This window comes from Pinus tabuliformis, chromosome 5_2, assembly GCF_031772625.1.
Source record: "Pinus tabuliformis cultivar Carrire ecotype Pingquan chromosome 5_2, CPIR1, whole genome shotgun sequence".
Classification (NCBI taxonomy): Eukaryota; Viridiplantae; Streptophyta; class Pinopsida; order Pinales; family Pinaceae; genus Pinus; species Pinus tabuliformis.
This window is the reverse complement of record NC_142306.1, coordinates 77295974-77307831: the sequence shown is the minus strand read 5'-3', so window position 1 is coordinate 77307831 and position 11858 is coordinate 77295974. Positions and strand designations below refer to the sequence as shown.

Below are 11858 nucleotides of genomic sequence, written 5' to 3'. Positions count from 1 at the left end.
TGTTATAGTTTTTTTTTTTAAATAAAATTAAAATATTTCTTAAATAGAAAAATAATGTTGGTTATAATTAAAAACAAAAATGAATATACATGTTTATTTAGTTGTAACTAAAAGTATTATAAAACAAAAATAATTCCAATTTCAATATGGTTATTCTATTTGTTTTTTATATTACAACCTGTTGTGGTAATTTTTTTTACTTACTCTCAATTATAAATAAACTATTTTGATGTCACATGATGCAATGGAATTTCATATTAACTTTAAAAAGAGATGAAGTAATTAAAAGTAAAAAAAAGTGTGAATAAGATATTTAAACTTTATACTTTTTGAAAACATTTCAAGAATATATGAAGATTTATGTTAACTGATTTATGTCAGTATCAACTTCATATAGATATAGATATAGATATAGATGTATATATATATATATATATATATATATATAACCATTTTAATGTGAACAATGTTGTCCATAGATAAACTGTCTTAGTTAACATGTTATGTAAATTGGTTTAATGTCAACTATGCATATATATATGTATATATATATATATATATATATATAGTTTTAAAAAAATGATGTATAAAATAAGTTTTTATGGTTAAAACATTTGAATTAGTCTCATTATTTTACTTTTTAGTTCTTTTTAGGTATATTGTTTTGATCAATTTTCCTTGAAATCCAACAAAGTTTTTTTGGACTTACAAGTTTAAATTATATACCCTATATAGCATCCAAAAATATAATTTAAACAATGAAAAGTTACACATTATATATATAAAAAGAGAGAAAAAACCACTACACGTACATGGAGATCTATTAAGGGATAAGAAGAATACCATTTGTTTTTCCAAATTTTGTACTCTCAAAAAAGTTTGCCACTAAAAAGATTTGATCGCTCTAAAGCCATGCTTAAGATGGATTTATACCGGTTATATATGATTAATGTTTATTAATTTATAATTATTAATTATTTAGTGAGATGTCAAAAGATTATGGATAAAGAAAAATTTAAGAAAAAATAAAAAAATTCTTAAAAGTTAGGGAAATTGATTTTTTTTTTAAATGTGAAGGAAAAAAATATTCTTAAATAAACATAATTATAAATATAAAATTAAATAAAAAAAAAAATTGAAATTTTTATGTATATATTATTTTAAAGTAAATATTCAAACATTTTATATGGTGTTAATTACTTATGATGAATTTTTTTTGAAGAAATTTTATCTTTTATAATGCGACTCCTCTTCTTAGATTTAATTTTTCCTCTAAAATTTAATAATGAAAATAATATAATATCTTATAAAACAATTTAGATAATTAAGATCTTATGAATCGAAATTCCTTCATTATATTATTTCCAACCACCAGCACGATGTATTATTTTTTATCACCAAGATCAATTTAAATCGTTAAAAAGATTTGAGATGTAAAGATTACACAAAAAGAATAAAAGATAAAGATTACACAAAAAGAATAAAAGATAAAGATTACATCATATCTTAAGAGGAATCCAATATTAAAATTATAGTGTGAAGAAACAAAGCATATGTATTTTTTATTATTTAAAAAACAAAGCATTTTGAGAGAAGAGAGCATATGCCTATGCCTTTTTTTTGTGTCCGATTCTCAGAGTCGGGCCTCCACCCCACGGTCGCGATGAGCCGCAAGGTAGGGTGGCCCCCAGGTTGCCGTGGGCCTCCCAATGTGATTGATGTGAGAGCAGCTGAAAAGGGATAGATTTTCTCATTTTCAAATCACACCGATTGACAGCATGGGATATATATATATATATAATTTTACTTTTCTGAGATTGGCATCATTATTAACCCACCAAAAACCTATATAATATGACACCGACATCATTAACACTAAATAATACATTTGGTATGATACGAACAACGTAATGGCTAACAAGATCATCACAGAATAACTTATATAATTAAAAACTAAATATAATTTATGATTTTGAGAAACATTTGTTTCAATAACCTGTTGTTTGGATACCTTTGGTACGATAGGAACAATATAATTGCTAACAAGATCCTTACAATATAATTGATATCATTAAAAACTACGCATAATCTATGGTTCTCGGATACATTGATTGCTATATGAACATTTTAACTACTAATATAATCATTACAACATATTGTTATTTCAAACTTTAACATAATTTATGGATATGTAATTTTTTGATAGATACATAATATTTTATTATCTATAAATAATTATAAGTAATATATATATATATTATAAAAATTTATAAAATTTTAATTTAATATTTTTATAATATAAAAATGTTAAAAATTATTATCACACGTTAATTGTTTTCTATAGCATTAACAATGTATCCTATGTGATTGAGAAAACCTTTTACAGCCTATTTGCTTATAACTTTTTATATAGTCTTAGAAACAAAGTTAATGGTAAATTGAGAATCATATTTGTATTGATATATTAGATTACTTTCTTATATTGTCGATCTATTTTAAACATCGATGTACTAAAAGCATAGAGATTAAATTAAATTTTTTGATAGGTAAATCTTTTTTCGAGAATAAATCTTGAACAATTATATATATATATATATATATATATATATATATATATATTAAATTATAATAATCTGGAGGGAAAGCTCCTGTCTATATCGTTAGCGAAGCCCCAGTTCCCACTGTCCAGGTGGTCCAGGCCTCACTCGATAAGGCTTTGAAGTTTTCTAAAAGTGCCATAATCTGCCGGTTCAATGGTTTTTGGCCGCGGCTGACAGCTCTCCATAATTGGATCTCGGAGGTATGGAAGCCCGTCATTTCTGATGAAATTAATATCTACCCCTGTGCTAGGAGTTTCTTTATAGTAGATTTCGAAAATCCTGAAAGCAGACAATGTATTTTAGATTCCGACCCTTGGTTTTGGAAAAAATCAGCCCTATTCATGAAGCCATGGAACCCATCATTCGATCCCTCTACAACAGTCATAACCTCAACGCTAGTTTGTGTGAGATTGCCAAGCCTACCCTTGCATCTCTGGAATTTCTCCTCGCTAAAAGCCATTGGAAATGCAATTGGGAAATTTTACTGCAGGTGTCCAGAAACAGAGGAATATGCCAGAACCACCTATGCATGCATCTGTGTGGAAATGGACTTCAGCGTCAGATTCCCAGCTGAAATAAACCTAACAAGTAAAGACTATTTGTGGAACCAGAAACTCGATTATGAAAGTGTCCTCTTCAGATGTTGATCCTGCTTTGAGACAGGCCATCTAGCCAAAAATTGTGCAAAATCCTCCCAGAAAAATTCTGCTAGAAAAAACCACCACAGATCTACATGGTGGGAAGGAGCACAAAAAGAACACTACACTGTCATAAAAAAATAATACTCTAGAGAAAACTCTGAATCATAAGAAATTAGGCAAGAAAGAAACAACTCTCAAGACAAGCAGGGAGAAAGCCCTGCCCAACAAATCAATAGTTATGAGGATTCAAATACTGCACAAAATAAATCTTCATTTAACAACAAAGCAGGTCTCCTAGACCAAACTTCTTCGCCGACTATCTTCAAAAGGACGAACACAATAGACCGCGAAGCTAAGACACCAATGTCCCAAGGACCAGAAGAGATGAAGGAGATGCAAGATAAAGGAAGTTGGAAGACTGTAGAGAAAAAAAAAAAAGCTACAACACCAATCTCGCTAAGAAAGACGAGGAGCCAGATAATTAAAAACTAGGAAAATTATAGGTCTGATAGACCAATTTGGTCTCAGTGGACGTTAACCACCACCATCATGAAACATTTTCAAAAAATAATACATTTTTCTCTTTTAATTATTTTATGGTTGATATAAAAAAAATTAATTTAGGAAATGTAAATTTCTTTGATTCTTCTCATGCTTGCTTGGTTAATTCTAAATTAGATACTAGTTTTTAATTATACATTTTATTGATTATATATAGAAAGAAAACTAAGCCATTATTATAAATATGATATAGATGTAAATAGTTTATTGCAAATATTGAGCTTTTATATGTTTATTAAATAAAATAAATATGAAATTGTGAAATAGCATTGTTGCAAATATAAATCATCATTATTTAAATTTATTTTAGAATAATATGCATATTATTATTATTATTATTAATAGATAACAAATTGAATTGAATTGACTTTTATTTATTTATTTTATTACTATTTTAATTGAGTTCACTTTATGTCTTATTATTATTATTATTAGCTTTACTATTTTATGTAATGATGCACCACAACATCTCTCTCACACTAGGTTGTCTAGTACCTCTTGGTTAACGAGTGAGATTACACATAGTCTACTGAATAGATGAAATAGCTAATTTTCTCACGGATTTTCCTTGTTTAATTTTGCTCATTTTTAGGAATTCCAACTTTAAGTTGTTTAAGAGTTTTTCAGGATGTCATGCATTTAGAAGTACATTTTAAACAAAATGAAATCACATTGTTATTCGAAATTGTATCACCAAATTCTAGCAAAGAAAGTCATTAAGTTTATTAGTTAAACTAATCTGTAACATTATTGATATTTTACAATATTTTTAATTAAAACTAGCAAAAAATATGTATATTTATTTTCATTTATGATTGTAATTAAGATTATTTATTTATTTATTAATGAGTATTTCATTTTATTTTGGTACTAGAGGAATTGACAACTAAGCACTTGTAATGCCCCACTTAATCTTACCATGCAAATTTTATGAGTTTTTAAATTACCTGAAAACATTGACTTATAATTATGAAGAAATATTGGTAAATACCTTCATTTGGGAAAATGTATTTTTTTTTAACTGATATAAAATTTATTATTGTTATTATTCAATTCCCAACATGTCTTCTCAAGTTTAATATTGGATAGGATATGGTCTCCTTCCATTTATTCCAATTTAAATATCCATATCCCAAAAAATGTCCTCTCAAATTCCCTTGGGAGAAGATATGGTCCTCTCCATTTAATTACCAAATTATATATCCATATCTTATCCCCAGAATGTCCTTTCAAATTTACTTGGAAGAAGATATGGTCCTCCTCAATTAATTACCAAATTAAATATCTATATCTTATCCCCAAAATGTCCTCTCAAATTTACTTGGGAGAAGATATAGTCCTCCCCAATTAATTACCAAATTAAATATCTATATCTTATCCCCAAAATGTCCTCTCAAATTTATTTGAGAGAAAATATGGCAAGAAAAGTCAATGAAAGGATGAGGGGGTAGTTATGGCATTAATGATAGGTGGATGAGAGAAAGCGGTATAAAAGGGGAAGGATGATGAGAGGAGAGGGGGATCTTTGGTCTTGGTTTTGGTTTGGTTATGTTTGGGAGGATTTTGTTTTAGAGGAGGGATGTGGAGAAAGAGGAGGGAGATGAAACTTGGATCTAGAGACTATTTGTTAAACTTGGACACACTACATCTGGTTGGACTTGGACGCGGAGGGCTAGGGAACCTGTGGAGGTTTCTTAGGCTAGGAATTACTTCTTAGTTGGTTGTGAGGCAAATCCAGTCAAGTATTCAAGAAGAGCATGGAGCTTAGGAGCATCTCAACTAATATATTGGAACATGTATTATCCATCATTTATTTTAGTTATGTAAATTGTTGCAAGCTATATATGTTGTAGATTAAATTAATTTATGTTCATGCTTATAATGTTTTATAAACCTGAAATTTTACTTGTTATGAAAATTAGCGAAATTTATTTGAATGAGTGTAGTAGTTGTTAGAGGACCTATAGTTGGGTCCTCACACGTGGTATCAGAGCTTAGGTTCAAAATCTGGACCTTGAAGCCTGTTACTTTGTCGAAATTCATAGCCAAAACCAAAGAGAGTAGTACCCTCTTGATATCCCCAACCTAGCATCTTTCCTATCATGTCGTGGAAGTAGTAAACAATATTCATCCGAATAATCAGATCAGAATGTAAGGAATGTCACCTCTGATTCACGTTTTCAAATCATCAGATATAGCTGAAGGTATGCAATGTGTTGCAAGAATATCAGGAGTTGCTTCCTTCGATTTTTTTTGTTGCCAAAACAACAATCTGTTGATACTCCAGGTCAAATCTCATAAATTCATCCTCACAGTTTTCCACCATGTCTGCAAGATGCCTGAGAATTTTTTACATGCACTCCATTGGAAGCCAGGACCTGTGTATTTACAATATCCTCATAACCAATATTTATATCTGCAACCAGAACCTGAGAAATTAACACCATGTACAAATTCCATGACACCTACAATTGTACAAATTTCCTTTCAAATAAATATTTTATTTTGCACCTTTAATGGAACTGTATCACAACTAATCTCCAGTGGAAGAAATACGATTCCATCGGCACACAGAGATTCTAGTTTGCAAATTATTTGTGATAAAAATGGAATTGTCTATCGACGGAATACTTATCAATAGAATATCAGATCAGTTGGTTGTAGGTTTGAGACCTGCATATGCCATTTCTGCATTTTCGTTGTTATCCCGAGTGACCAGGTTTCTGTGCTGGCTCTCTGTTTTCCATTGTTCAATTTCCTTCTCACGATTTTTTTTAAATATGGGGCCAGAAGGGTTGGAATCCAACCTCCCAACCAACCAATGAATTTGTTTAACCCTGCCAACCAATGTTGAACTAGATGATTCATTCGATGAGAGACTTACTGCCTCTACTTGAAGCATACTCCTGCTCTCTGATTCTCTTGGCTCAGGATTAGTCCCTAATAAATCTTGAGAAATAGATTCTTCACCTGTTAACTGACCTTTAGATCGTGTAGAATCTGGAACCACAGAATGGAGATTTGCAACAGAGCTCTCAGATTGCTCACCAAAATCATGAGGAACTGTGAATGATCCTCCTCCCTCTAAAGGCGGAGATGATTGAAATTCATTATTAAATGTACTCAGTTGCCTCATTTCCTCAGTACAAATAGAAGATTCACCTTGGATATTACTTGACTACGCAAGGTGAGAATTGGATGCTTCTAGATCCACAACAGTTGTTTGCCCAATCTGGCCAGCAATATCAGAAAGGTTACCACCATCCATGGCTCCACTTGACTCTCCCAGATAATGACTCTTGTCATCTGGGCAAGAATCAGAGGCCTGACCACTTCCAGAATCCCCCCATCTTCTAGAACATCCAGTCACTATTTCTCTGGATTGACTACTAGAGCTTTCACCAGGTGTCCCAAGCTCAGTCCCACCATGTCCATTTCAAATATCAAGCTATGCATCTTATATGCCATTCTCTACAAGATTAGAACTGAATCAACCAAAATTGTCCTCAAGTCAATCCTTAATGAATATATCTGAATCACCCCTTAGTGATATAGACAAGGCCTGGATGGAAGACAATCTATTGAAGGCCAAACAAGCATTGGGTTATCCTCTGAAGACATTAAGCATCCTTGACAAGGATAGTCATGCGGCTCATTTTGATACATTGCGGTAATTATTTCATGTTAAACTATTTCAAGTTTTGAGAGTTTTGGTAAAAAAATGGGGAAACTTGTGGAAATTTTGTCTCAACCTTGCATTCCAGCACGAGGAAAGTGAGAGGGCCAAGAAGTCCAGGTACGTGGGAATTGGGCACTCTAGGCTTTCATTTCTAGGTCAGTTTGTGCAAAGCCTTGCGTTGGCAGAGTTATTTTTACAGAGGTACCCGAGGGAGGGACTTGCTTGTCTTAGAGAGAAGGCTTTTGGAATGACCAACAAGAGGGTGTTGCCCTATTGGATCAAAGTTGCCAGCTTGGACAATCTGATATTCCCCTGCGATGATATCACTAGGATGAAGCGACATGAGCGTGAACCTTCTATCAAGCAAGTATTCCAGGCACTTATGGGAGCAATTTACCTATGTTTTGGCATGGCAGAAATCTACCGTGTCCTTTTTGAAGCATTGGGATGGACCCAGATGCTAAAGATTGCCAGCCAAAAGAAAGGTGACAACTAGAAGACATTGATTATCTCTCCCCTGAATATGAAGGGAAGCAGCTAACATGGCAAGAAATGGTTGCATACGAGCATCCAGTCAATGCCTTATTTGCACATCCAAGGCTTTTCAGAGCATGTGTACCTCCTGGTATGCATAAATTTTGAGGAAATATTTGGGAAGTAAATGATCTACCCCATGTTTTACATGGATTGGGATATCCTTTGCCCATGTCTGATACCATCACCACAATTTTCAGAAGCCAGTCAAAACAAAACCTTCAATCTCAGGTTGATGGAAGAAATACTTTGAACAACAGCTTCTTGTTCACTCTGCCTTGATGAGGTAGGTTGATCCTGTGCAGTGTGATCTATTCTTGTCAAAGTTTCCTCCTCAAAACACTTACAAGTCCTAGGCATGATACAAAGGTATAGGTACAGGTTTCTTTGTATCATCAGCTTAATCTTTTGGAGCTTCTCCTTTGAATATTTGGCACCATTGTATATAATTCTTGCCTACACTTGATATCCCAACAATAAAAGCAATCTGTTTGACTGATTATTCACATCTGCCACATGTACTGATACCCCTCAATTAAGAGTTGTACTCCATGATGACAACTCTTGCACCTTGGAACTTCTATGCTTCAATGTCTATCAAGTTTGACTCAATTCATAATTTCCTGAAGATGCACCTGAAGGGAAACAATGGTCACTTTAACTGCCCCTCTACCTTTAGAACTCCGTTGTTTGTTTTTCTTGGCTTCTTTGAATTCCAAACTATCAATGTCATCTTGTGAGAATTGCACAAGTGAATCAGAGTCTTGTAGAGACAGTTGTAGCTCATTGTTTTTGAGGAATAACATAGCTCCTCAATAATTGTTCCTGAATGTATACTACTAGTCTACCTTTATCTCAAATGCTGACTTATGCACCATATAAGTTGATCCAACACCATTCACAATCAAATCTTTATTTCTACTATTTTTGAATACCTGCCTTGAAATCAAATAACCTGAAATACACTCCCTTTGATGAAGAGAGTTTCCATGTGACTGTCTCCTCTCCAAATCATAAGTGTGTGGAAAATAAAGATCTCTGGCACAAGACATGCTCTTGGAAACCTTCATTGGACTGCCAGTTTAAGCCAACTCAATGCAAATTTTGATCTTGACCTTCAGTAATAAAATCAAAAGGTTGTCCTTGTTGTATGAAAAAGTCAGGGTCCTGTATATGGATATCAGAAAATTGTGTGTTGGAGGGTTTCTCCTAAATCCCATCTGTAGCCTCAGATGGTATGTCATGGCAGGCCATTGGGCGAGGTCAAGAAGTGTATATAATCTCTGATAGGAACTATTCATCTCGTCCTTTTACAACCATGTTATCAATGGAGGGAGAAATCTGTTGAACCTCTTTCAGTGTTTAAATGGATTTTCATTCCAACACCTCTGATGGGTGCCTCTGAGATGCTTTTCTTGGAGTGACAGATTGTGCTTGTTAGGCTATTTCAATTTCCACTGAATTCACTAGCTGTTCATTTTCTACTTGAGTTTCCTCTCCGGTCAAGGGAGGGAAGTTTATGTGGGCTTACTCATCTTGAACAGTGTTGGAAGTTGTCAATTGATTCTAGCTTGGACCTAGTTTTGGCTCATTTTGGGGTTGAGATGTAGCTGAGCATTGCCATATTTTATTTGGGCTTTTGGTTACCATTTGAAATTCATCCTCTTTTGCTGATATCAGAGGAGCCAACATTTGTGTAGTGGTCAAATTTGCTTTATTCATGGAAATTATTACATCTGAATGGGTGTTGTTGTAGGAATGCTTTCTTCTTATCTATCTGAGATTCAAGTGTGTGTTGTCATTTTGCCATCCTTAACCCCATTGGGTCATTACTAATTTGGATGTTCTCAACAATGGGGAAGCAAAACTTTCATCACCTTAAGGGTTGCCATGGTAGGATCCCTCTTGCAACCTTAGGGCAACATCTTACGAGAAGAAATCACCCAAATTGTAATTTCATCTACCAACTTGTCTATGTCTTGAATGATTTGTTCACGAAGGCTCCGTGCTCTTGTATATGTGCCTATTGATATACCAACATCTTTTGCTACTATTTCCCAAGGTGTGCCCGTAGCTAGATTTGCCAAAATCTCTCCACCCCTTGTTACAGCATCAACCATAGCTGAGGGAACTTCTGGAAAAACCTGTCATGACATTATAAATAAAAAAATATCATCACCATTGTATTAATTTTAACCTGCAGTTGCATGTTTCCCATCAAGGCATGCTTAAATAAGACATCAAGAACTAGTTTATGAGATTGCAACAAGTGACTCACTTTACCATGATCAATGTTGTGGAAAAAGATGCTACAGTTCCTATTAAAGAAAATTCATGCAACAAAAGAACATGAAGAAGTTGGTCTTGTAATACCAAGTTTGACCTTTTCTTAAAACATATGAGAAACTTGAGGTGCTGCAAAACAAACATTGTCTATTGGACCATAATTTCAGGTACATCAAACTCAAGATGAACCAATGGAAAAGAAAAGTAACTACTCATCACATAGGTTTTCTAACTATTTCCTTTCATATATTTTATGCATCCAGAAATAGAAAAACAGATATGATAGAAATTCCTCTAGTGGAGATTCTAACTTCAAAATTGTTGGCTAGAAGTCACATAAATTAGGCATAATGAACTTGCCTTTGAATTTTTATGAAGTTGCCAAACAGTAAAATATTCTTGATGTTTTACCAATAGTGAAACTGGAGTCTGGAAGCCTTGAAAAAACCCTCATCATCTACCATACAATCCTTTACATGGCAGCAAGAACACTGAACGAATGTGAAGCACTGGCTTTCATTAATTAATTGACTTAGCAATGATGTATTTTAATAAGTGACACTTACAGTGAAGGTATTTCACCTCATTCCCCATCAACCATTATATTTTTCCACAGACATTGAACAACTGCCATTTGTTGTCACATGATTCAAATTCCACTAACATCCCATTCAAGTGATCAACAAAGTTTCAAGGGCTCCTTTTATTGTCCTTTGTTGAAGAGGATGAACTAGACAGAGGAAACCATTTTTTTTGCATGTTTCTTGTAAGAAAAGCCTTCAATCTGGGTTCATGAATCTTAAGAACGTTTTGATGTTCTAATATAACATTGGAGACAAGTTCATTCGATAGTCTCCTCAGGAATTAGTTCATCAGTTTTATCAAAAGTTCAATTTAGACTAAGAGGCTAATCTAATAGTCCACACAAAGGAAAATTATTTTTCAAATAAATCACACAGCATATGAGGTCTAAAGTCCTAATTTAGGAGAACCAAATTCTTTGAGTTTCCTCAGAAATCCGAATTTATATTTGGGGAAAATTTTGAATCTGTAAGCAACCAAGTTCGAGTTCTTAGAAGGTCGAGTCCCATATAAGAGACCTAATACAATGTTGTGTGTGGAGCATGATTGTTCAGAGGTCTTTGTTTCAGCCGGATGTATACCCCAGGAAGTTTGTACACCCCTCCATGCGGGGGGGTGTGGGGGGGTCGATCCCCCTCGGCTGGGGGGTCCGGGGGCTCGGGGGCAGCGCCCCCGAAGCCAAAAATAGATGTAAAATTTCCTTGTAAAAGTATAGTAATTTCTAGTCAATCTGGGCCGTTCATTAGGAGGATGATCTGACGGTAGAACTTATGTTTAGTTTAGGGTTTTTGCCCTAGAAGGCAACCCCTCTCTTTGTATGAGGGCATTTTATTTGAGGCTGTGATATAAATGTGTATTCTTTGAGCGAGAAACAGAGAGGTGAGACTGTGAGAGAAAACAGAGGATATTACAGTGGATTTGCTATAAGTTGTGTCTCTTCATTTTGCTGGATAATAGAAAGGAAGGATTGGCTAT

The 11858-nt window shown here is 33.7% G+C and overlaps 1 pseudogene; it reads left to right on the top strand.

The window, feature by feature from the left end:
- Positions 1–7323: 7323 nt before the first annotated feature.
- On the top strand, positions 7324–8297 carry LOC149157617 (ribonuclease III domain-containing protein RNC1, chloroplastic pseudogene; annotated as a pseudogene).
- Positions 8298–11858: the final 3561 nt, after the last annotated feature.